The sequence below is a fragment of the Oreochromis aureus genome, linkage group 8 (genome assembly GCF_013358895.1).
Source record: "Oreochromis aureus strain Israel breed Guangdong linkage group 8, ZZ_aureus, whole genome shotgun sequence".
Classification (NCBI taxonomy): Eukaryota; Metazoa; Chordata; class Actinopteri; order Cichliformes; family Cichlidae; genus Oreochromis; species Oreochromis aureus.
The window spans coordinates 26,962,729-26,988,094 of NC_052949.1; the positions used below are offsets into that span (position 1 = coordinate 26,962,729).

Genomic DNA, 25,366 nt, shown 5'->3' on the forward strand with positions numbered 1-25,366 from the left:
TTCCATGCAGCTGTAAATATTCAGAAAAATATTCAGAAAAATCAGACAATGATTTGCAAATTTCCATCTCCTGTTATTCCGCAAATATGAAGACCATCTCGCATAGAAATGTGAAACAGTTAGTGGTACTGATTTATTTTCCTATATTTCATCCTTTTATCTTTCAGTGCTGAATTTGTTTACATAGTCAAATTTGTAATTACTAAACATCAATAGCGTTCAGCAGGGAAGAATAAATTTATAATACCAACTGCTAGGATACTGAATGCCCCTGATAATAAAAGTAAAAATTCCATTTATTTTTCCCAGTCATAGCACTTCTATTGAATGGGTAAGAATTAAACTCTCCCAGTTGAATCATCAGTGTAAAAGATAAACAAGTTTGTTGAAAATGAAAAGGGTGTAAGTCTGTAAAATGCTTAGAATGACACAAGATCAACAGTACCCCAAGAGCCTTCACCAGGAATTCAGTGGGAATGTAGAAAGGCCAACTTCAAGCCAACTGCACAAGTTAACATCAAATGCAGGATTTACCATTGCTGTTGTGCATAGGCCTGAACACCCTCAACCAGATGATCAACAAGACTGGCTACGGACAGCTGATCTACATGGATGACATCAAGCTGTGTTCCAGGACTGAACAATATCATCAATTCTCTGATCCACATTTCTACAACACCAACACTGGAATGTAATTCGGATCAGCGAGGGGTAGTTAGATGTAACAAAGAGAGGGAATTTAGTGAGAACTGTGGGGACAACCAGAAGGCAACATTGCAGACACATTGCAGTACCTTGGAATTGCACAGGGAAATAGAAACTATGAAGAGGCTGCTATGAAAGCCACCAAATGCAGACAGTAAGGCAATGCCTGAGGACTCAGGGAAGAACAAGGTCCACGCACCCTGCTGGTTGTCAGATACGCTGCTGGTATCATAAGCTGGCCAAAGGAGGAGATAGAATCCACTGACATCAAGACAAAAAAGCATGGAGGGTTTTACATCAAGTCTGGTACCCTGAAACTATATAATAAGTGGACGGAAGGAGGCTGAGGACTATTGAGTGTCAGAACCCCTATTCAGGATGAAAAATCCAACATGAGTACATTGGGAAGATGGCCATGACCGATCATGAGCTTAGTGAAAACCTCAGGCAGCAGAAACCTCAGAAGGAAGAGTTGTAAGAAGAGGAATTATCATGGACGGAGAAGCCCCGACACCCACCCCTGCCTGCATGGATTCTTAGTAGATCTGAACAGCAGCTGAGGATTTTTCTCTCCACAGTGCACGTTGGCTCTTTTCACTATAGTGGAAATGCCTATAATGCAGTATCTACAACCCCACAATGGAATAAAACATTTTATATTTTCTTTGAAAAAAACTTTTCCAGGTCCTTTCAATTAATGTTTGCTCAACATTTTTATAGGATTTAATTCCACTGATGTGTTTGGATTTTTTTTCATGTTGTAGCTTATTTTCTTGTTAACGGAGGAAGATTCAGCCAGTGAGATTAGCAATTTGTTTTTTACACATCCACAGAAAATGTGTTCTGCTGCCATCATCTGTTCCATCATTAATCAAGATGAGTGAGATGGATATAGTAGCAGCCACACATGAAGACACCCTGAAATAAACTCACGGTCATTTCCTGTGCTTTCTATCACTTTAGATGAAATTCATTTTGTTATCATCTAACCAGTCTCGTTGTATTTTCAGAGTAAATTACAGTCACTGGATACTTGTTTCCAAGAGTTGAGAGAAAATGTGAATTCGCAAGGCTATCCTGCAAGATCCCAATCTTCTTCAAACAGTAAATGGTGACACAACTGATCTCTTTGAACACTTTCACCCTTTTCTTATCCTGCTGTGTAATTTAATGCTGTTTAATTGGATGTGTCCACAGTATACATAAGCTGTTGTTTGGTGTCCAACAAACTCCAAAAGGGAAGATCTGAGGGTGGTGGTGTTTGTTGTAGTCACAAGAAGACAGTTTGTATCCCAGTTGGATTTTTTTAAATTCTTCATTTGGCTTATTTTTCACCAAATCCCCCCCACCCCCAACAATTTACAACAATAATCCTGCTTGTTCACAAATAATGAGTTGGGAGTTACAGAGAAAAAAAGCCCCTCTTATATATAAATGAGCCATGCCAGCAGCAGCAACGCCCTGCACTCAAAAAAATCTGTTGTTTGATGAACACAATTTAATCATGGCACCTTTTTCCACGTGATTTTACCAAGTACAATAACCCATTTTGACCATGTCAAACCAACACATTTGGCATTTGGTGGTTTAATGTAATCAGATTACGTTGGATCAACATAGTATACTTGCATGGACTTGAAGTGATTTATTTAAGTATGTAGAGTGAAATTTGTTTTAATTCATTCCACACAAGCTAAAAACTTTAGGAAAACGAAATGAAATCTTGTTGTTTGAACAACTACTTTGTTAATCAAGGCAATTACTACAATTAATATGGGGGTTGATGATTTCATAGAGACAAACAACCATTTGCACTTACATTCATGGGTAAATTAGAATCACCAATTAACCTAACTCTAATTACACACTGCAAACCAACCAGATTATGGATTTGAACGCAGGCCCTTCTTGCTGTGAGGCAGCAGCACTAACCATCACGCCACCAAGCTCTCAATCCAGGCTTAACAAAACTAGGAGAGCTATGATTACAAGGCTTTATGTAGAATTCTCTGTACGTTTTTGTCCTTGACAGGTTAAACCACAATAAATAGCGATAGCATACACGTGGTGTGGGTGTAGTTGCCTGCCTCTTAAAACTCCAGCAATTTTCCTGTAGCTTGACATCTAATGTGATCTTGTGAATTTTGTGAGTCCAGGCAACTAACCACTCTTACTAGATTGTATCATGTCATCTCAACAAGAACAAATTAAGTTGCTGAATTTCATGCAGATGCTACATGATTTAATTACGTTCACCATAGAAACATGAAATTATTTAGTTCAAATTACAAGTTTGAATCTTGTACATGTAACAACCACCCAATTTCATTTTTTTGAGTGTGCTGATGTAAATAATGATGATAATGTCACTGATCTCTGTTTGGGAGTTGTTCTTCACAGTTTACAGGATTTTTCTGACACCATATAGATTCTCCTTCTGATTATGAAGTTATTAAACTTAGCCTGCCACTCTAAGCAAAGTCTATGGCACCAGTCAGACAGGCATGGAGACTGGTCAGCAGGTAAATGTGTATATTCCCTAACCAGTTGTGAGTGGTTGCTGACAGTTACTGTGAAATTGACCGCTAAAGCTCCGATCACAAAGGCCCAGTGACCAGTCAGTGACTCCCTGATCACCACTGGTGGCTGAGCCAAGACTGCTGGCAGTTGGTTAGGGTTAGGTGATCCATACACTTTGGATTGGGAGGTTATTTGTAGCCCAAAACATTATGTTGACAAAACCACCTTCTTTTATCAGTCATATTCTATATGACATGCTCCTAATAATAGCAAGAAGGTTGGAGCATAAATCCTGCTTAATTACAGAATTAACTACAACTAAGTATTTTTGGGAGTGTAAAATACTGAGGTTATGTCATCTCACTTTTTCGACAGTGACATAGTTTGGAAAAACATCCAAACTGCTTATAAATTACTGGGGACCAAAGGTGGGCTGTTGATTACTACTAGTCTACTTCCTATTACAGAATACTCGTGTGTTTCCAATGTCATTACACAATTTCTTGTGGCATTCATGAGCAGGTTTACTGTAATCTAGCATTTGCTTTATTTGACTTGGACTAAAACTGCAGCGTGCAGTGTTTCACAGTGAATTAGTTTCTTTTGCTATTCTGAGCTAAAGATTCACCCTCTCTTCAGAGGTCCGGTTTCTTTCATTGATAAATGACTCATTTGAGCGGTCACATCTCGTATTTTTCATTCCTTTTGTATCTTTCTTGCTGCACTCACACTTTCCAGGGTTTTCAGGCGACCACCAGCCGAGCTGAAGCCGAGCCAGATGTACGGGAGGCTTTCAGGGCCTGTAGTATTTACGTTGGTGTTAGTCCAGGATTTCCAACAGATGATTGTGAATTTATGCTGCAATCAATATGAGGGATCCTCCAGCTGAGCTCATTATGATAATTCCTTTTTGAGTTCTGCCTAACGACATTTGTTTTGCACATTTTTTATGGGAGCACCATAACAGGCCGCTTCCAGCTAAAGTGCTGTTGTAATACCGATCCTCTTGTTTATGGCTTCCAACAGAGGTCTGATTGACCAACACTTTACTGGAATTGTTTTATCTTAAAGACTTTTCTCCAAGACTGAAGTCTTCCTCACACAATTATCAGGCCAAACGGTAATCTCCAGTAATTTCAGCATACCATGCAACGCATCCTCATATCTCATGCTGCTTTATTCAAGCGGCATGAGAATACTTTACTACAGAGTGGAATGCGAGACTGTATCTGTGATGGGCGACATGCTGAATTTAGATGAGACAATGTGCTTCTGGACAGGCCAGAAGTATGCTTTTATCCTCCCGTGACTGCTGCAACAATCAGAGTATGCAGGAGATGTCTATGGTTTGTTTTAACGCGCCGCTCTAACCTGAGCCTTTACACGTACTGATTTGGAAACAGGTGGTGTTTCTAGATTTGTTTGAAAGTGGACTTGCGAATAATGAAAAAGGAATCAGCTCCGTGTTCACGGTGCTTCGCTTCAGACAAGTTGTTATTAAATGATTTTTTTAACAGAGGATTTGGCAAGATTTAGAACTTTTGCCATTCTATAATAAACAATGGCATGGCCACAATGAAAATATTTACTTAATTCCCTAAAGTGACTTATGGCAACTTTGGCCACTAAACAGAGTGTCATGAGTGTTATGGCGTCAGGTGCCACAGTCTGTATAAATACTCCCTGTACACTTGTTTATAGGAAAACCCCCATCTGGTTTCAGCGAAACACAGTCAGACACGCTGGTGACCCCTGACAATTTTTTCAAATGGAAAATATAACAAGGCTGTTTGCTAAGCTGGGGGATAGCTTCACAGCAGTCAACTGTCAAGTGACAGACAAGACAGCATTGTAAAAGACTGCAGGCTCCACATCCCTGAGCCCAGCCCTTTCTCAACCTGTAAACACAGATCCTGGCTTTTGAAGAACCATCCAAAAAAACCCAGTGGCCTTTATGTCATCCCCCATTTACAGGAGTTATAAATGATGACCGTGCCGAAGTGCTGTGCAAACTTAGAAGTTCAAATATATTAGAACAGAAGGAATTAGCAGTCGCATTTGCAAAACCAGTACACTGATGGCAACACGATTTTAAAAAAGTCAGCTGCTCGATCATGCTTCAGAATGTAAACAAAACAATAAGACATGATGGACATGGAGATAAACTAGATTATAAACTACCAGTGCACCTTTTCAGCCTCAGCTCACTATTGAATTTATTATAGGACACAGGATTATTAAGCGTATTCATTTGAAAGTGCATTAAACAAACTAAGAAATTTTGTTACTTTTACCTATTTTATGACCAATGTGGTTTAGTCTACAAGGCCCCTAAAAGCAGTGGGTGACAGTCGATGCATACACAGAGCCGCTGTAAGTTATGGCAGACAGAGCGTTGGAGAAAGTTGAAAGGTCAGATGTTTCAAATAAACAAGAAAAAGCTACTATAACTGTTTTTGCAGAATGAAAAGCAAGATGAAAGAATGTTGGTAGGAGAAGAGTTGTGTTACATGTGTTACAAGCTTTTTCTTGTCACAGTTGTAATCAATCACAGAGGGATAGAAGCAGATCTATGCCAGTACTGTGCAGTGTTACTGGGTTTTTGTTTTTACTTCACATAGTAGTTCATCAATTATAATGTGTGATGTACATAAAGAAAGTGGTTCTATTAGCTTTGTTTGGTTATGATAATTAAAATCCAGTCAGTTTGGTGATATTCAGGACTTTTGAGTTCGGCAGTATTATGACTAGTAGTAACTAGGGATTGGAACCAGGTAGTTCAGCTGCTTTGAATTGTTAGCCTGCTTGCCTATGGATCCCACTCATCATTTTTTGCACTTAAACTACAATCAGTTTGTGTGCCGGAGGAGGAAAATAATGGCACAGTCTAGAGTGTGGATATGGCCAGCCAGGACAGAAACAACTGCATTATGCTGCTATATATAGGATATGTTTATCCTCATTAGGGTGGTGATTTTTAGTTGTGTCTGGGACTGTAGCTTTGGGTTTATACTGATAAATAGTAATTGACTCTCAAAGCAGAGCCAATGAAAGCACAATGAGAACTGCTAAGGAATCGAATTGATAAGTGCTATTGATAATGGAAATGGAGTTGCTAAATTCTTACCAATTACCATCCCTAGTAGTAACGATAGCCATAAAAAGCAGGATTATGTGACTGCATCATATTTATGTGGATGGCTAGGATAAACTGCATCCAACATATGGTGGTAACAAACAGACTCACCCAACTGCTATTGTGTGTACCACACAGCAGGTCAAGTTAGATCAGCTCCCAGAAACAGCTGTCAGTCAGTCAAAGCAGCCACAATCCAGAATTTAAGCATTAAAAATACAAATCCATTCACTTCCGCTTATCCCAGCTACCATAGGCCACCAGCCTATCATGGGGCTAACTGACAACCATTTCCACTCGCATTCTTATTTAGACTCACCAATTAAACCAAGGCTCTCAAACTCCAGTACTTGAGGGCCGGCTGAAACTTTTCCGTGTGTCCCTGTTGCAACACGCCTGAATGAAATTAGTACATCATTAGCAAGAGTATAGAACTTGACTGCATGCTGAAGTGGCAACCCCTAACCCTACTTAAGTAAATTTAAGTAAATGTAAGTGTTTGGAAAAATGTACTTCTAAAAGTACTTTTATTGCACCATGTTCATTCACTCATGAGCTGCTGTAATATTAATCAAATTGCTGAATTGCCACCTCAGCATGCAGTCAAGTTCTATACTCTTGCTAATGATGTACTAATTTCATTCAGGCGTGTTGCAATGGTTGTCCATTAGCCCCGTGATAGGCTGGTGGCCTATGGTAGCTGGGATAAGCGGAAGTGAATGGATTTGTATTTTTAATGCTTAAATTCTGGATTGTGGCTGCTTTGACTGACTGACAGCTGTTTCTGGGAGCTGATCTAACTTGACCTGCTGTGTGGTACACACAATAGCCCCCGAGGACTGGCATTTGAGACCCCTGAGTTAACCTAACCCCACTAACTGTATGTCTTTGGACTGTGGGAGGAAGCCGGAGTTCCCGGAGAGAACATTGGGAAAACATGCAAACTCCACACAGAAAGGCCCTGGCCAGGTGGTGGAGTGGAACTCACTGTTGACAACAATCACCGCACCACTGTCCCGCCCTTCCAAACAGAGGTGTTATGAAAAAAAATAGGCACAGCACAATTTTAGTGGCGAGGGAAACTATCCATAAAGCACAAATAATTTTTTCTGTTTTATGGTTTTTGAAGCTATCAAGTTTAAGATCTTTTCAGCGTGGGCCTCTGTGGCATTGACTCTTTTTGGAGACAGCCTCAAGTGGCCATTAAAGGAAAGTACTTCCGCACTGGTTTTATTATTTAGATCAGCCACTTGGTGAAAGCTGGGCTTTCATGTGTTGGACATTCCTAATGTAGTAAGTAGCCAAATTTGTGTTTACATTCAGTTAGACTTTGAAGCAAGTATTTAAAATGATTCATGTAAAGAAAAATACCAGAAGTCCCCTGGACATAACCTGTAGTTAATTGGATGTTTATAAATAATGACAAATTGCTGTCAGTATTAATAAACTACACTTGTTGTGTATTCAGGCTGGATGCTATTGTCTGTTTTGCTCATTATTATATTTGTAGTTTTTTTTTTTTTTGAGGGGAACTGTTCAGATTCCAGGACCATATTTATAGAGCCACGGCACATCCCGGATTTATACGTGCTATTATGTATTTCTATGTTATCACTACCTTGAGATTCAGGCTGGTAATATATTTATTATAAACCCCAACACATCCTCCAACCCTCTGTCAAAACTCTACAGTAAGCGTGTGAATTTCACGATTAGTATGAGAGGGTAACAAGGAGCTGCGGTCAGCCCAACATGTTTCTTGTACTGTCACTGCAGCTGGGCTTGTAGTGCTCCCCTCCTTCAAACTGTTTGGCTTGACGGCCCTTATCTACATCAGTCATGTGAGGAATTGAATCATGGGTGTTTTATCAACACTTTCAAAGTGAAAACAGTGAAAGATGCCCCGGACCCACTTACGCACACACATAACTGAAATGAACTCGAACAGTAAGCAGCAGCAGAAGCAGTTGAGCTTGCATTGTGTCTTGTCTGGTTGTTCATGCCAAAGGACATTAAGATATTCCAGAGAAAAGGATCCGATAATATTTTACAGTTCACCAGATGTGTCCAGAGTGTTATGAAGAACACGGTTTCGATGAATTTATCATTTTCCAACCCTGTCCTGCCCTCAGAACCTACCTAATACTTCAAAGGCAATGGCACGTGGTGGATGAGGAACTATTACTTAGGCATTAAGAGCTTTAAGTAGATTCCCGCCCATCACAGCATTACGGCACCCACTAACGTGCAGTGGAAGGTTAGCTGAGGAGGTCAAAGGTCTAAACATACCAAATGCCAGTATAGACATCCAAGAGTTAAATAGCCCGAGTTCCAAATGTTTTGTCACAGCTCCAGCACAATGTAATGTGCATGATTTACACAGCCTGAGAGCATCAGGCCTCATCCTGTACGTCATCCACTCCACAAGTTGAGAGAAGATTTACAGCCAAACTTGAACCAAGTATAAACAATTCTTTGCCACCATAAAGGATAACTCAGAAGATTAAAATCACATTCAAACTGAGAGACAATAAAAAAAGGAACAAAAAAAGATTTAAAAAAATGCAGAGAGGGGATAAAAATACACGAAGGAGAAGTGACCGTGACTTCTTCTGAACTGCGCGAAAAGCGATCCAATTAACAAGAACATGGAGGACCAACATAAAAACTGTGGGTCTTGCAGGAAATAAACTCGTGCAAGAATTGACATTGCTTTGCCAAAACAGTGTTAGCACTCAAGGTTATGGACTTACCTCCCGAAAACTGATCCTGTCATCAATAAAATATAATGGCCAATTCATGTATGGTGGTCTGACTTTTGTGTCCTTCATTAACACAAGTGCTAAAATGAACCAAAGAAGTCTGAAGTTTGAACAAATTTGAAGATGATAACAGTATTGGTTAAGGCGCCGTCAGACCAGACTGTGGCAAAAATATTTAAAAAGCTTGATGATATATGAACACATGCAAGGATTGAGAGTTACCACTGTTAGTTGTAAACTGAAACATAATTTAGACTTCTGTGGGAAAGCTATGTTGTAACTTACTTAACCGGAAATCCTTTTTAACCCTGTGCCATAACCTTCCAACCCAGCTGTTAGCTGTTACATTTCTCAGGAGTGACTTTAGCTTATGGTCATAACACCCTCAGCAGGCCCAATCTCGTCTGATCTTGGACCTGGTTAATACTTGGATGGGAGACCGCCTGGGAATACCAGGTGCTGTAAGTTTTATGGGGTGGTAGAGCAGGTCACCTACTAAATGGAAAGTTGGTGGTTCGATCCACCGTCTGCTACAGGCTACATGCAAGATACTAACCCCATGTTGCTCTCCGATGCATCCATTGGAGTGTGAATGTTAGATGTTAAATCGAAAGAGCATATTGTGTGAATCAGGCAAGTTGTGTAGAGCACTCAGAGTAGAAAAGTGCAATATAAGAACCAGAAAGATATGGTTTAGGGTTAAAAGGGGTTCTGCCTTACACTGTAGGTTACAACAATGACTTCCTGCAGAAAATCTAAATTAAGTCTAAATCAGACAGCCATTTTACTTCCTGTTAATCCCAGTGTAAAGAATGTGGGTGTGGCAGCATGGGGGTGTAGTGGTTAGCACAGTTGGCTTACAGCCAAGTCCTGAATTCCACTCCCCACCTGGCCGGGCCCTTCCTGTGTGGAGTTTGTATGTTTTCCCAGTGTTTGTGTGGCTTCTCTCAGGGTACTCCGGCTTCCTGCCACAGTCCAAAGGCATGTAGTTAGTGGGGTTAGGTTAATTTTTGAATCTAAATTGTCCAAAGATTAGCTGGAGTGAATGGTGATCTATCGCTCTGTGTTAGCTCTGCATCAGGCTGGCGACCTGTCCAGGGTGTACCCCGCCTGTCGCCCTATGGCAGCTGGGATAGGCTTCTTGTTTGAAGCCTGTAGATTCATATAACAACAGAGCTAATATGTTAGAAGGACTTTCACTGTTTTGTGAAGTTCAGAACTTTCTAGATAGTTTGTTCTTTGTCAGCGTTGCACATTTGTACATCAAACTTCGACAAAAGGACACTTAAAAAACCTTTGTGTTGAATTGCTTCACCCTCAAAGAAACTCACAGATCCTTTCATTTATGAAGACTTTATCTCGATTATTGTTTAGGCTATTATTATTATATTATGGCAGACTTCACGTCTGCTTGAACCACTTAGGAATAAATAATGGAATGGGCAATAGTGAACACACACACACACACACACACACACACACACACACACACACACACACACACACACACACACACACAAAACTGAAAACATGCTTTCAGTGCTTGGTGAATAAAAAGAATTTTTTTGCAGATACAGACTGATGTGATTGACAATGATCGCTCAGCATAATTTCTGCTCTTCAGAAATGAGATGCTGCAACTACGTATAAACTGAACTTTAAGCTGGCTACAAGTAGTGCCCAAGAATTTAGTATCATATATTTACTTTAGTTCAAATTAGCTACACTGGTTTCTGATTAACATTTTAAAATAAAAATGAATATGTCCCAGACAGACTGCTGCTTCAATCAGAAGAACCTATTTTTTTTTTTCACCTGTACATTTGACATGACTGAAACTCTGTCCTTGCTGTGAAAATGTAGTGCCATTCAAATTCAGGTTTAAACAACATAACAGTTACTAATCACTGAGGTAACCTGAGTGAGTTGATGATGTTCACTGATAAATCTGTGGACACTTTACCTGTCCTGCAATAACCCTTGTGACGTCATTGCTCCGCAACCTTGCAGCCTCCTTGCTGCTGAACAGACTCCCTGCGGGCAAGATGAATAATGACCTGTGTGTTTAACTTGCTCAATACAAAGAAGCCATGTAATCTAAATACATAAGGTAATATAAATACAAAAGAACCGCATAATCTCACACGCTGGAGTAGCGAACCCAGAGTGTGTGCAGACTGTGACATCTTGGCTGTGCCTCCCGCTCCTTCTCTGGTTGGGTAGGCTGGCACTCTCTGTGTTTAAAAAGCTCCCAGAAAGTTTACAGAGAGTGTACTTCTGCTGGGCTTTGTGTGACAAGCTTTAACGCACCATACCCATCAGCAGCAAAACAGCCGCAGACCTCCCTGGAATTCACTCTGCCACTTTCCATTCATACATTTCCATGCATTTCCCAGCTTCCTTTAGTGTCCAGTCTCTGCAAACCTATGTTGACAATTAATACTGGCTATGTTTGTCAGCCTGCAAGCTAAGAGGCTACTGTGTGTTTACCTCGCTTTTGTCCTGCCATGTCACTGTGTAGAATAAGTTAATCCAGGGTGGAAAAGAAAACAATTTGCAACCGTTAGGTCTTTGTTATGTTAAAGAAAAATCCTATCAGTTCACTTCAGAAATGACATAAAAAAATATTTTAAGTGCAGAAATCCTAAATGTGCATCAAATTATGGAATGGGCTATTTTAGGAAACACAGCACAAATTTGATAAGGACTGACACTAAAAACTTAACTGATCTGGAAAAAACGTTTTTTGTTAAAGGCTTTTATGTTATATATACAATATCTATTTTGCCAGTTACCAGTTGTAGTGATTATAATGATGGATTGCTAACAATATATTAAATTGGAACAATTTTGGTAATTGATTGTTAAAGACAATTATCAAGCCAAAAGCCAAACATTTGCTTACTCTTGGACATAATCACCAGATTTATCTGCAATTATTTTTCCCTCCCTCAAGGTACCCAGCGGCCTCCATTCATTCTTGAATCAGTTCACCCAGCAGATTCTAAATGTAAAAATGTTACAACGGGTTTATTGTGGCAGCCCTAAAAAGTCTATCTTTGAGAAATCATCATTGTGTTCAGATACTGACTTAAGCAGTAAACTAAATTTTAAGTGTTAGCTGAGGAAAGGGAACACACTCCAAAGTCCGTCTTAGGTCAGAAGTAGAATGAACTTAACATGACTTGGGATTATTCTCAAAACAGTACGACATTATTTGTAGTAAAAAATGAAACGAAGAGATCAAAAGCAATCAGTTTGACAGTCACAGAGCAGAAGATGGATATACAGTTACCACAGCAAGACTCAAGAAGTGTAGTCTTGAAGAAGACAGTCACTAGAACCCTACACAGGAATGGACTGTGAGGTTGCCACCAAGAAAATCTCCACTTCTGCAAAAGAAACACCTTAAAGCCAGACTGAAGTATGCTAAGGACCACTTGGAGAAAGATTAGTCAACCAAATGAAAACAGAGTACAGAGTATTATGAAATAAAAACTATGACCACCCAAGGCTGTTGAGCACCTAGAGTACTATATCAGACAAAAATCCCACCCCAAAAGTCCAGGATTGGTCTCCTCAGTTCCCAAACATTCATGGATTGTTGTTAAACGAAGAGGGAAAACTACACACATTCCAACTTTTTTGAAGCATGTTGTTACAAGTAAATTCAGAATGACCTTATTTACACTGTACTGCTCAAAGTATTTGCTTGTCTCCTTTCAGATGCATATGAGGGACATCATATTCTTAGTCCATGGGGTTTAATATCGGCCCACTCTTTGCAGATGAAAAAGCTCAGACTGTCCTGGGAGGCAAATGTTCTTATTTATTGGCACTATGTAAATAAAATTGAATTGAGCTGAATTTAACTGAATACTTTCCACAATGTTTATGAGTGTGTTTATGGGAATTTTTGACAATTATCCCAGAAGTGCATTTGAGGTCAGACACTGACGTTGGACGAGAAGGCTCACAGTCTCCCCTCTAATTCATCCCAAAGATGTTCTATCAGGTTGCGTTTAGGAATCTGTGCAGGCCAGTCAAGTTCTTCCACACCAAACTCTCATCCATGTCTTTATGGACCTTGCTTTGTGCACTGGTGCGCAGTTATGCTGGAACAGAAAGGAGCCATCCCCAAACTGTCCCCACAAAGTTGGGAGCATGAAATTGTCAGAAATTTCCTGATATGGTGAAAAAACCCAATTCCTGAAGAACAGCCACACACCATAATCCCCCCTACGGCAAACTTTACACTTAGCAGACAATTGACGCGGTTCTCCTGGCAATCACCAAATCCAGATTCATCCATCGGATTGTCAGACGGAGACGTGTGACTCATAAAATAGAATGGAAAAGCCTTTTATTGTCATTGTACATGTACACTGAAACTGTGGGTGCTCCACACCAACTGTGTAAATTAATACAAATACAATTGCAGGACAGGGGGAGCTGGTGATGGCCTCTAGGGGTGGCAGAGGGGAGTCAATGATTTTTTGAGTGTTGTTAATTACCCTCTGTGCAGCCTTCCTGTTCTCACTTGTGGCCCCTGCATACCAAACACCAAGGCAGTTGGAGAGCACGCTCTCTTCTGAGGAGCGGCAGAAGGCCAGCATCAGCTGCTAGTCCAGGTTATTCCTCAGGACACAGAGGAAGTGCAGCTGCTGCAGGGCCTTCTTTACCAGGGGGATGTTTTTGTGGGCCCAGGTGAGTTTGGGTTACCAGAGAACTACAGAGAACATGTTTCCACTGCTCTAGAGTCCAGGCGGAGTGCTTTACCACTGCATTCAACAGTTTGCTTGTGTTTGGTGACGGCCATGGAAATCCTTTCATAAAGCTTACACACTGTTCGTGAGCTAATCTGAAGGCCACATGAAGTTTGGAGGTCTGTAGTGAGTCCACAGAAACTTTGTAACCTCTTTGCACAGTATGGCAGAGTGCACTGTGATTTTATGTGGCGTACCGCTTTGTGGTTGAATTGCTGTCATTCCCAGTCACTTCTACTTTGTTATAATATCACTAAGAACTGACTGTAGAATATTTATTATGGAGGAAATTTTTACAACTACACCTGCACAGGTGGAATCCTATCCTGATATTATGCTGGAATTCACTGAGCTCTGGAGTGCAACCCATTCTCTCACAAATGATTGTAGAAGCAGTCTGCGTGCCTAGGTGCTTGATTACACACGCGCGTGGCCATTGAAGTGATCAGAACACCTGAACATGATTTGATGATGATTTGGATGGGTGATTTGTCAGTATAGTGCATTTCTTAAAATGATTAATCTTCTCAATTTAAACCTTTGAGATGCTTCTTTTAGTCTGTTTTGAATAAAATATGTTGTCTATACTTGTGTTTATAAGGATAGTGACCTCTACAGCGGGGTGATAATTCACTTCTGAGTTTGACCATATGAAAGCTTTCAATTTTAGGAAAGTTCACAGCTACTCAAAACAACTTCTCTATCATATTCCAAGACACACATAGATATATAATATTCCATTAAATATTTACACCAGTTTAAAATTGGCAAGATTTTGGCATGCAAATAACCCTTCATGTGTTTTTAGAGCATTGCTTCATTTGAATTATGATGGAATGCTAACAATCGCTCCCCCCTTAAGCTTTGCAGTCACTGGGTGAGTGATATGTGCCGATATAGTTATACAGTGAGCATGAGAGGTGGAAAGTGAAGATGGCACTCCATTGATCTGTTATTTTAACTCCTTGCAGATATTGCTAACAATAACATGTCTCCATGATGTCAGTTCTAGGAAGCCACATCTCTCAGAAGCAATATTTACATTACACTAGGTGCTTGGAAATCAAAAGTAGTCTGGGTAATGCTCGCAGTAGCTTTGTCGCCACAGTAAAACAGCCAAGGCTACAAGAGAGACATGGAAATATTATCTGCCTGCACAAGCTTTTACATGAAAAGTCTTTTACTACATAGACTTACTCGCACACACTCTATGACTGTGTAACCTTACTACGTGTTGAACATTCTGTTTAAGGTAAACACATGGGAAAGTAGACATTTAGGTCCACTTTCCTGCTAGTTTTGGCTCAAAACACGTTGACTGACAGCATGGTGATCTATTACAAATGTAGATCACATTTTATCTGTGAGTCTGAAAAGAAAACCTTGAATTTTCAGACATAATGTAACCATATGCTCTATTTTAGCTAAAGTCTCTGACTTAGTAACTCCACTTAATGCGTATAGCTAAGTGGCGCTCTCATTAACTGCCATGGTAATAGATGAGCTGAGTAGATTATTGAATTCTATTAAATATATTAGAATGGCATATCATCCTAACTAGGATACTTCCATTCAGCTCCTTCTACAACATGAAATGCTATAATGTGGTGATGTTTTCCTGAAATATTACCCAATTTCAATATTAACTTCAAAATAAGATTTGGCAACTTCATTGGAGTTCACCAGCTATTATTACCTCACTGCTATTAAATGGCCTTTAGAATAAGACAATTTAATTTTCCCTCATTCTGAGGCTGCTTTATTCTGAAATGGCTCACTGCCATTAATTTTGCCACATCACGATTGTAATTTTGAATATTGCAACAATAGCGCTGATACATTGTCTCGTAATAGCTGAATCCATTATTAGGTAAAATGCACAGTGTTTCTTGCTGCAAGCTGATTACAGTGAATCTGTAATATTACAGTACAAATGTCGAGAGGAAGCAAAAAATGTACTTTTTCAACATAATTTAAAGATGTTATGAAAACACTGTCCTCACCAAAGCAAGTGTTGAGTACAGGGAATACAGCAATAAAGTCAGACAGGGCAAGACAGAACCAGTCAGACATTTGAGAGGCTGTAAACAAATCAGCCAGATTATCTAAACAATTTTATTTTGCACATAAACCAAAAGCAAATGCACCCGAAAGACCTCATTTCCCAAGAATAGTGCGTGTGAGCATCGTTATAGCAAGTATGACAGATCAAAGTGGAAGCAGAAAAGTCAATCTGTAAACTGAAATGTTGAACGTTTGCATAACCAACGGTTCAGATAATAAATTTACAGCTGACTTGCACATTGTCTTGACGGAAGGTTGATTAAACAATTGTTGTTGTGTTTGCCTACTACTAGTCATTGCTATTGTTAGCGTTGAGTAGCATGGATAATTTCACAGCTTAAAGGTCAGGATGCTTTTTAACCCAACTAAGTTGTCACAAGCACGTCTAAAGCTAGGAGCACTTATAAGCAGATAAGCAGAGAAAATCCTGCCATGAAGTCAGACAGATGTGTTTCTGTTGTAATGGGAGCCCCACCACCACCACTCATGTTGTGTTCCTTAGGGTTCAGTTTCAGGCCCCATTTTATTCTCTATCTTTGTCCGTCCACTGGGTTGGATCATCAAAAAATTGTGTTAATTTCCACCAAAAGTTATGGGACATCCTGGTATTACAAAATAGTATTTGAATAATGCGCCCACTCAGAACAGTCTTATTTTTGACAAAGTAAAAATTTCTCTCCATCAATAAACCCTAGTCCATGACTGATGAGTGAATGCAATAAAATTCTTGCTGCATAATTTTGAAACTTTATTTTGAAAGACCCTAACTCAGTCTGAACAAGCAAGCCTCATCTGCCACCCTTTGGGTAAAACCTTAAAGCTTAAAGCCTTAAGGTTTTAACTTTCCCTTAAAGCTAACTATAATAACCTTTAATACAGCAACTAGCAGCTGATGATTTAAACTATATACGTATATACAGGCCAAAGCTCTCTACAGTGAACCATTGTTCACATTAATAATATAGGACAGATAATGATCCGTTCATTGATAACATAACAAAGAGCCTTGTAACTCAGGTGGTTCATGTAGCTGTATAGTAGCATGACAACATGTGCTACAACACTGCATCTGATGACAAAGTGTCCCTCATCTCTAGGGCAGTAGACGCACACTGGAGATACTTACCAGCACATTCCTCCACCCAAACATTTAAACGTGACATGCTGCAGGAGCGCCTCGCCCTGACGCGACGCCATGTAGCTCCTTGACGAGGGCCAGGTGTGGAATCTATTTTTTAAATGTATTTATTTTTTTTAATACGAATGTCCCCTTTTTTCCAGGAGATTATGAATAGATGTATATCTGCAAAAGGTAAAAAAGAATTGATGGGTCGGCTCGTTCCAGGAGAGCAGAGAGATCTGAGCCTTTGCCGGCCTCATCAGACACAAGAAAGCTGAGCGGAGACTTGCAAGATGCCGTTCTTGTTTAATAGGTGTCACATCATCGTCAAAACACTAGAAACAAGACAGCCAAGAGGGTTTTTTCCATTCCTGAGGCTCCAGATCGGTGTAGTCTGTGTACTTTCACTGTTTTATAAAAGCACGGTGAATGTAGACATGTCTTTTGTTCAAGATGACGCATTTAAGTGTGTCTGAGTCTCTGGCTACTTAGTGTTCAGTGCGTGCCTTCACATATCCAAAAAATACGCTCAAACTCATAACTGCATCACTTTCTTTGTTATATTTATTCAAGAGGAAATAATTTTGCATCTCTGAGTGTTTAGAGAGATCTAATACAGATAAGTGCAGCAGGAATTTCGAATGAGTGATGTCATCTAAATTGAAGCCTGCTGTTGCACTTGTACGTTGCTAATATAATAAATAGCTATGCCTTGGATCAGGAGTTTGAACAAATATCTATTTGTGATGAGTGCCGATATGTGAGGACTAATATGGTGATTGTGTTTTATCTAATTGGCAAAGCGCAAAGATTCGCAAACTGTAAAATATGCACGTCTTTCACTCTGTTTTGTTATTCTGCTTGTCCCTCCGATTTTACAAAAACACTGCTGTAGTAGTCAAGTACCGATATTATGTAGCACAAAGAGTCATCTCACAAAAGCTTGGACTAGACTCCTTTTTGGGCACTGAAGATATAGGGTGCAAAAAAAAAAAACAAGAGAAAAGAAACCCATAAAAATAAAGTAGTGCCTGACATGCCGTCACACGTGTTTAATGAGTTCTCGCTATTCGGAAAATAACAGACGGGTTCTGACGTGTGTAACATCTTATCTCCTTTGCTCTTTTCCTTTGTGATTCCTGTTGTATTTCCAAGACAAGCACAGGCAGCGCCAGCAGTATTTGATGCAGCTCGGATGGGCCCTCTTGGGAAGCAGCACCCAAATTAAGCCCTCTGAGCACTGAGGTGGCAGGAGTTTGGCCCAGTGTAAAAGGGAGGCAGACAAGGGAGGAGATGAGGAGGGAGAGAAAAGGGAGGAGGGAAAGACGAGACAAGAATGATCAGATGAAAGTGCTGAAATTAAGGGAGAGCTGTTATCTGGGCGCACGAGGCTGTGATGAAATGTGGCGATGATATTTAGAATGTGAGAAAGAAATGTCTCTGTAGTGTTTTATTGGTCGGAACGAATAAAGGTCCTGAAAAATCACATTTCTTTGATCGTAATGGGACTGCTGATTCAAACATAAAACAATTTACTAATCATAAAGAAGGAATGCTTCAAGTCACTCTGAGAATCAGTTCAAGATTTTTATGCCTTCATGTCACCGGCAGCTGTGACTGGAGGTATTAAGGTTTCGGGTGGTCTTCCGTTCATATCAATGCAATATCTGAGGAATGTCAGGTTTGGGATATGCTGGACTCATACTGTAGATGAACTGATTCGATTTTGATGGCCAAAGGTCAGAGGTTACCATGTCTATTTTGTGGTCACTTTATTATTTTTAAAATCTCAATGGTCAGCATCACTATGACTTGCCATAGCTCAGAAGACAGAAAGGTGGTTACCTCACCACTTGACTAAGGTATATAACCGCGGTAATTCAATTTTTTTCTTTTCTTTTGTTTTTTTGGTTGAGATTTGCATAAAAACAAAAACATTACTGCCCATACTAATTACCAACAGACATGAAAATAAGGGGGCATGGAAAGAGGTATTCAGGGTAAATGGACAGGTTCAACAAAAGAATTGAAAACCTTGTTTTCTGTTCAGTCAAGGAATCATTTTTGTTTACATTTTAACCTTATGCTTAATCAAACTAGCATGCTTGTCCCACAGGAGAGCTACACAATGGGAGAACATCGAAAAACTGCAGAGAATGGCTCTAACCAGGTTTGAACCGAGGACCGCCGTTCTGTGAAGCAGCAGTGCTAAGCACTGATAAATACAGCTGAGTTTGTATAAGAAAAAACAAATGTGTGGTTGCAGTTACTTAATAATGAACAATATATAAGATAAAATCAGAGTGGATAAAATCATAGCATATCAAGCTCACTGCCAAGAAACTAAAAACATAAAAGATATGTTGTCATATGTCCACATGTACAAAACACTGTCTTTTAAAGAGCAAGCTCATTATGGCACTGTGGCATAAATAAGGATCACTGGATAGGAAACCTGCAGACTCCCATGTTTCCTCAGACTGGTTAAATTGGAATTCTTTCAATTAAATGTATTATACCAGTCAAAGATAGCTTATATACTTAATACTCTATGTCATCTTACATTTTAATTGAGCAAGGGCCTTTTGGGGGGTGGTGGGGTTGAAGAGGTTTGTGCATGTCAGCACAACTGATCTGCCTATTTTTAAAAAAGCAATGAGAATTTTACATATTATTTTTGAGAGTTTATTAAATAAAACTATGAATTAGTGTAACAAAGTATAGGTAGGAGCTAAAACCTTTTTTGAGGATGCCAAAAAGTATTCTGCTACATGAAATACTAGAGGGCAGTAACCAACATTAGCTAAAATCGCTGCTCTCTGAAGACTACTACTTCATCCAGACACATTTTGTGCAGCTGAACGTCAGTAATGAGGATCTTAATGGGAACAATGCTACTAAAGAAATCCTTAACATGTGGAATGTTTTTGGTTACAGTTCAGGAGTTTAACATCTAAAAGGTAACACCGAGGTCACTATTTTGATGATTATAATCTAATCTAATTATGTTCTTACAAACATGACTCAAAAACATAAGAAAACAGACAAAATATTATTGTCTGGAAAAATCATAATTCACCAGTCTTACTGGAATAAGTTAAATCTAAACTTCCCTGTTGGATTTATCCCATTTAAAGCTAGTGGGCATATTAAGCCACACTAAGTCCTCCTACACTGTGTGTGTGTCATGTGAAGGTCCTCTGTGTTTACAGGGCCAGCGAGCAGCGATCCACAGCCTAACCATGGACAGTGGTGTGGGGTCATATCAGTGCCGCACACTTTCCAGCAGGAAACAAACACTGGAGTGTCACGCTAAAACCTCAGCTTTCTAATTGGCTACTAATTGGCCAACGAAGTATGACCTGCAAGTTCTTTCAACTGTAAGAACCCTGAACTCTTGAATCGTGTCTAATCACCAAAGTCCATAGGTATTTTGTCACATTTAGCAGACTGATGGAAAATATGCGATTACAAATACTGCCGCATGTAATTTTTACAGCCACAAAAACATACTCAATATGTACGAGTGCTGAACAATATTTGAAACTGCTTTTTGGACATGGCATTTCAACAGACACATCATTCTAAATGTTCTAGTTTCTGGCTCCAGGGGCAAAATTCTACAAGGCAACAAGCACATATTTCCACGTGGAATAAAGTTGTGTAAAACAGTCCAGCTTTGAGATTTCTCTGAGGCAAACCAGAGTGTGAGAAACAATGTTACTCATCTTGATATGTTCACATAAAGTAATAAAGTTAAACAGGGGGAGACAACATTAGTCAACAACACATTCGAATCAAAAGAGACTTTTGTCTCTCTGAGGTGTGAGAGTTGAGTGTTTGAAGAAATGCTCATCCATCTTTTACTGAGCTCCACACAAGCAGACAAAATGATATTTGTCACCTTATATTTCAAAAGAAAGCTCTTTTTCTCGACAGAAAAAGCCTGGATGCAGATTTCTACATCTCTGTGGGCTGCGTAAAGTGCAGAGTATTTTGCCTGTCTGACCCAGACTCCATCTCAGCAGCACTTCTAAAGCCCGTTCATATTCTCATCCAAATGCCGTCAAGTGCCGGTTGACTTTCATGTAAACGAGTTTGATTTCTTCACTTGTTTTAAAGTTCAATTTCTAAATACATTCAGCTTTGAGATCTCCAAGCAGACTAAAAAGTAGTGGGAGGTGATGAAGGGAATTGTTGTTGTGTAAGATTATTATTTGGCATAAATAAGGATCACTATTTGGACTTGTAAATATAAATGATGAGGCTTTAAAGGAAAAAAATTAAGCTGTACTAAGCAAAGATAAACTCTGATTACTTTGACGTTCAGCTGTGATGAAAATCATAAAGACATGTTAACTTGTCTTCCTTTGTTACTACCACAATTTAATACCCTCTAAATTTTTCAGTCTTAGTCTGACTGTTTCCTTGATCAAAATAATGAAAAATGATGAAAACTGTTATAAATTCCACTCCAATTGCTTTTCACAGGTCTCAAATAGTAGTAGCTACTGCAAGTTTTTTGCAACTTTATTATATTGTAGCAGATAAAATGAAACAATACAAATGAGAGATTTTAGATACAGCTGTGCTTTCTCACAAGCTCTATGCAACATCTCAAATAAAACTTTTGCTCAGGAGCAGACTTCTCATTACTACAGGGAGTTATAGCAGCAGGGTCATCAGGAGGGCTCATAAGAGCATCAAGGACATTACACTCCCACACAGGACGTGATCACACCCTCAGACAGACACTACAGAAGTCTAAATCGAGATATAAAAGACCCAGTTTCTACCCACAGACCATCAGATTTTCAATAGAAAATCTCATCCGAACTATTGACTCCACTATTATTATCTACTATCAGTTGTTGAAGCATAAATACAACTCCGGCTTAAATAACTCAGATCGCTTTAAACACATTTTATCATTTGCATATCATTATTTGTACTTTCTCATTGCTTACTTGCTCTATAAATTTCTCTGTATGTTCTCATCACTTATACTTTCTCTGTAAATGTATTTCTAGAATTTTTATTTTGTGTTATTTATTACATTAGAATTATTTTCTAAAAATCTGTGTTAGAATTTCATTGAACAGTACAAACCCCTGTCTTACTGTGTTTACCCCTACTTTTAAAGTACATACTGAATATGAATTGCAACTATTTTTTCCCATAATATTCACCAGTATATACATATAAACTATTTTATATTTATATAAAAAATATTGAAGTCAAATGAAATCAACCCTTCAGCAAGAATGAGAATTCAAAATACTTTAACCGTCCCGTATTTGGCAGATTCTTTTATTACACTGGATAAAAAGATGACGAAAAAGGGAATAAATATTTGCTAATATCATGGACATCACAGAGATTATATTGATCTTTTACATGAAGGCTGTTACACTTCCACTGCAGAGGACTTGTATTGGGACCAGGCTGTATCTGTGCTTAAACGATTTTTAGAAAGCTGTAAAACCACATTCCACAATGAAGCCATCTGCTACCATCAGGGCTGAAATGCTTTCAATAATGTCGTCTGTCATTTTTAATACATCAAATCTATTAGAGTTGAGAATTCCTTAAAATGTAACTTTAAACCTGTAATGAGATCAGTTTTTAATAGATTCTTTTAAAATCTTAATCTGGCCTGGTGACAGAGACAAACAGATTTATTGTATTTATTGTGTTATTTGATCCTGACTGACTGAACATGGAAAAGGTTTTGCACATGGAAATTAAACAAATTATTAATCCTCTGAGGAAAGACAGCTATCTTGGCTAAATAGTGCATCCAGAAGTCAAAAATATCATGAAGCATGAGACATAAGTCAGCATTTACATCACGCTTTACCTGAAACGATGATCTTTGCCTAATTTGAACTTTTGTTTATCTAACCACGTATCATATTCTGAGTGAAAAAAAATCAAGCATAAGTGGAAACTTTAGCCCAGAAAGACTTTAGATAAATTAAATTAGCAGCAAAAAACTGTAATACACTCAAAAGCAAAACTTTTAAATGAAATGTCGAGCTTTAGCACCTTCAAACTGTTCCAGCTGTTCAGTTTGACCAGTGTATGAAGAAAGGACTGCTACAGCTGATTGAAAAATGCCAGCTATTATTGGACAGGACTGTGTGCAAACTGGTCATGTATCAGTACATACTGCTGTAGGTTCTGGGACAATGAAAGTGAAAAGCAACAGTTCTGTCCTTGATTAATGTGCCATTACAATGTTTATTTTTCTGTGATTCTGCATTTCTTCCCTTCATGAGAACTCTCCCTCTTTTTTAACCCGAAAATAAATGTGTAATCAAAGCAGTCAGTCTTGATTCAAAGCATACGTCAGTCAGAATTTACTAGCTCTTTATCGGCTCAAAAATCAGGAAAAGGAAAACTAAAGATGTAGCATGATGGAACATCTGCAAATAGCTCAATAATTGCTCCATTCTGCCGTTCTCCTCTAGCACACTTCAAGCTTTCAAACATTTATTTTCTTTAAATGTACAAAAACAATATAAATATTGTTTCAGAAAACAATCACAAAAACAAACTATGGTAAATAACATTACAAAAGCGATACAAACAATATTAACTAGGAAGCATTAATGATAATTAAATGTTGAAGTACTTTTTTCTATTTTCATTCATGAGATTCGTCACACAACATTAATGATTCATTCTAAACCATTAGGATGCTCTTAGTTTGGAACATAAAACAACTAAACTCAGCAATTCTGGCTTTATGATCTTTTTTCAAATCAATAATCTTTATGTGTGAAATTTGTGGATTTTATTGTTAAAAGACCAATCAGTGCTATGCACTGTGGCCCAACATGCCCACTTTGGACTTGTCTGTCCTGTTGACACTGTTAACATTTAACTACCATGATAACTGAGGCCTGCAGAGTCTGAGGTGTGGCTGTTGTATTTTTCTTAATCCATAAGAGTTAATATGATGTTGACCCACCCTGTGCAGCTAGAACAGCTTCAACTCTTCCCTGAAAGCTTTCCACAAGCTTTAGGAATGTGTTTATGGAAATTTTTGAGCATTCTTACAGAAGGGCATTCGTGAGATCACACACTGATGTTGGACGAGAAGACCTGACTCACAGTCTCTGCTTATTCCAAAGAGGTTCTATCGGTTTGAGGTCAGGGCTCTGTGCTGCCCAGTCAACTTCTTCGACACCAAACTTGCTCATGCGTGTCTTTATGGACCTGCTTTTGTGCCCACTGCTTTTGAGTTAATCTGAAGACTGCATGATTTTTGGAGGTCTGCAGTGACTGACTCTACAGAAAATCTGTGGCCTCTGCACACTACGCACATCAGTATCCGCTGAACCTACTCTGTGATTTTTACATGACCTACCACTCTGTTATAATACCACTAGGAGCTGACTGCAGAATTCTTAGCACTGAAGAACATTTTGTTTAGGTGGAATCAAGATACCACACTGTAATTCACTGAGCTCCTCAGAGCGACTCATTCTTTCACAAATGTTTGAAGAAGCTGCCTGCATGCTTACATGCTTGAAGTGATTGGATTCAGCGATTCAGTGATTTGAATGGGCGAGTGAATACTTTTGGCAATAAAAAGTGTACTTTCCCTCTGAATTCCTATGGAAGCAGCAACAGTATTTAGTTTTTCGCACTCTACTTTGGCATTTAAACTTAATCTTTCGGGAATAATTAATTAAATGGTGTAATATATTATGTACTGTTTTTCATCTAAGGTTATATTTACCTAATATTAAGACATGGATTATTTTTTTATCATATCCAGATTTGTAAATCCTTAAAATCGAAAGAGGGTGTACCCCTGTATGGCATTGCGTCCAATATCTGTCTTGCTGGGACTAAAGGAAGATTTTTAGTGGTCATTCCTCACTAGCTAAAAAATAACATCAGTTCATATTAATGTGCATTAGAGACCAAAAACTATACAAATAGTATAAAATGCTGACCATTTAACGGCTAATATTATCCCCATCTGGCTGTTTATTTAGAGGGTATGAGATGAGAAGTCCTATATTTGGTGTTGGTAGGTAGTTTTTATTATATTTTTGCAACCTGCTCTTCCACATGTCAGAATGATGATGATCATCTTAAATATCTGCCACCCTGCAATGCATTTTGGAGCATTTGGCTTGGTGCAGGTTAATCAGTTTTTTAAAAGTAAATTATGTTCATGTAACAAAAATAAAGTCTTGCCCACAAAAGGCTGTTCACATTTGGACTGTAAACAGCTGTAAAAGACACTCAGGGTGCTTATTGAAATGCCTCAACA

The 25,366-nt window shown here is 38.9% G+C and overlaps 1 protein-coding gene across 7 annotated transcripts in view; it reads right to left on the reverse strand.

Annotated features, from left to right (window-relative positions):
* The window catches only part of myocd (myocardin), a 131,526-nt gene that overhangs the window by 70,319 nt on the left and 35,841 nt on the right, over positions 1-25,366 (reverse strand). For 5 of the 7 annotated variants that reach the window (XM_039616690.1, XM_039616694.1, XM_039616692.1 and 2 more), the window contains exon 1: positions 6,473-6,665. The exons of 1 other annotated variant lie outside the window; for it this stretch is intronic. The gene's annotated coding sequence lies outside the window, so the exon portion shown is untranslated. One more of the 7 variants, XM_039616689.1, reaches the window with a different exon arrangement.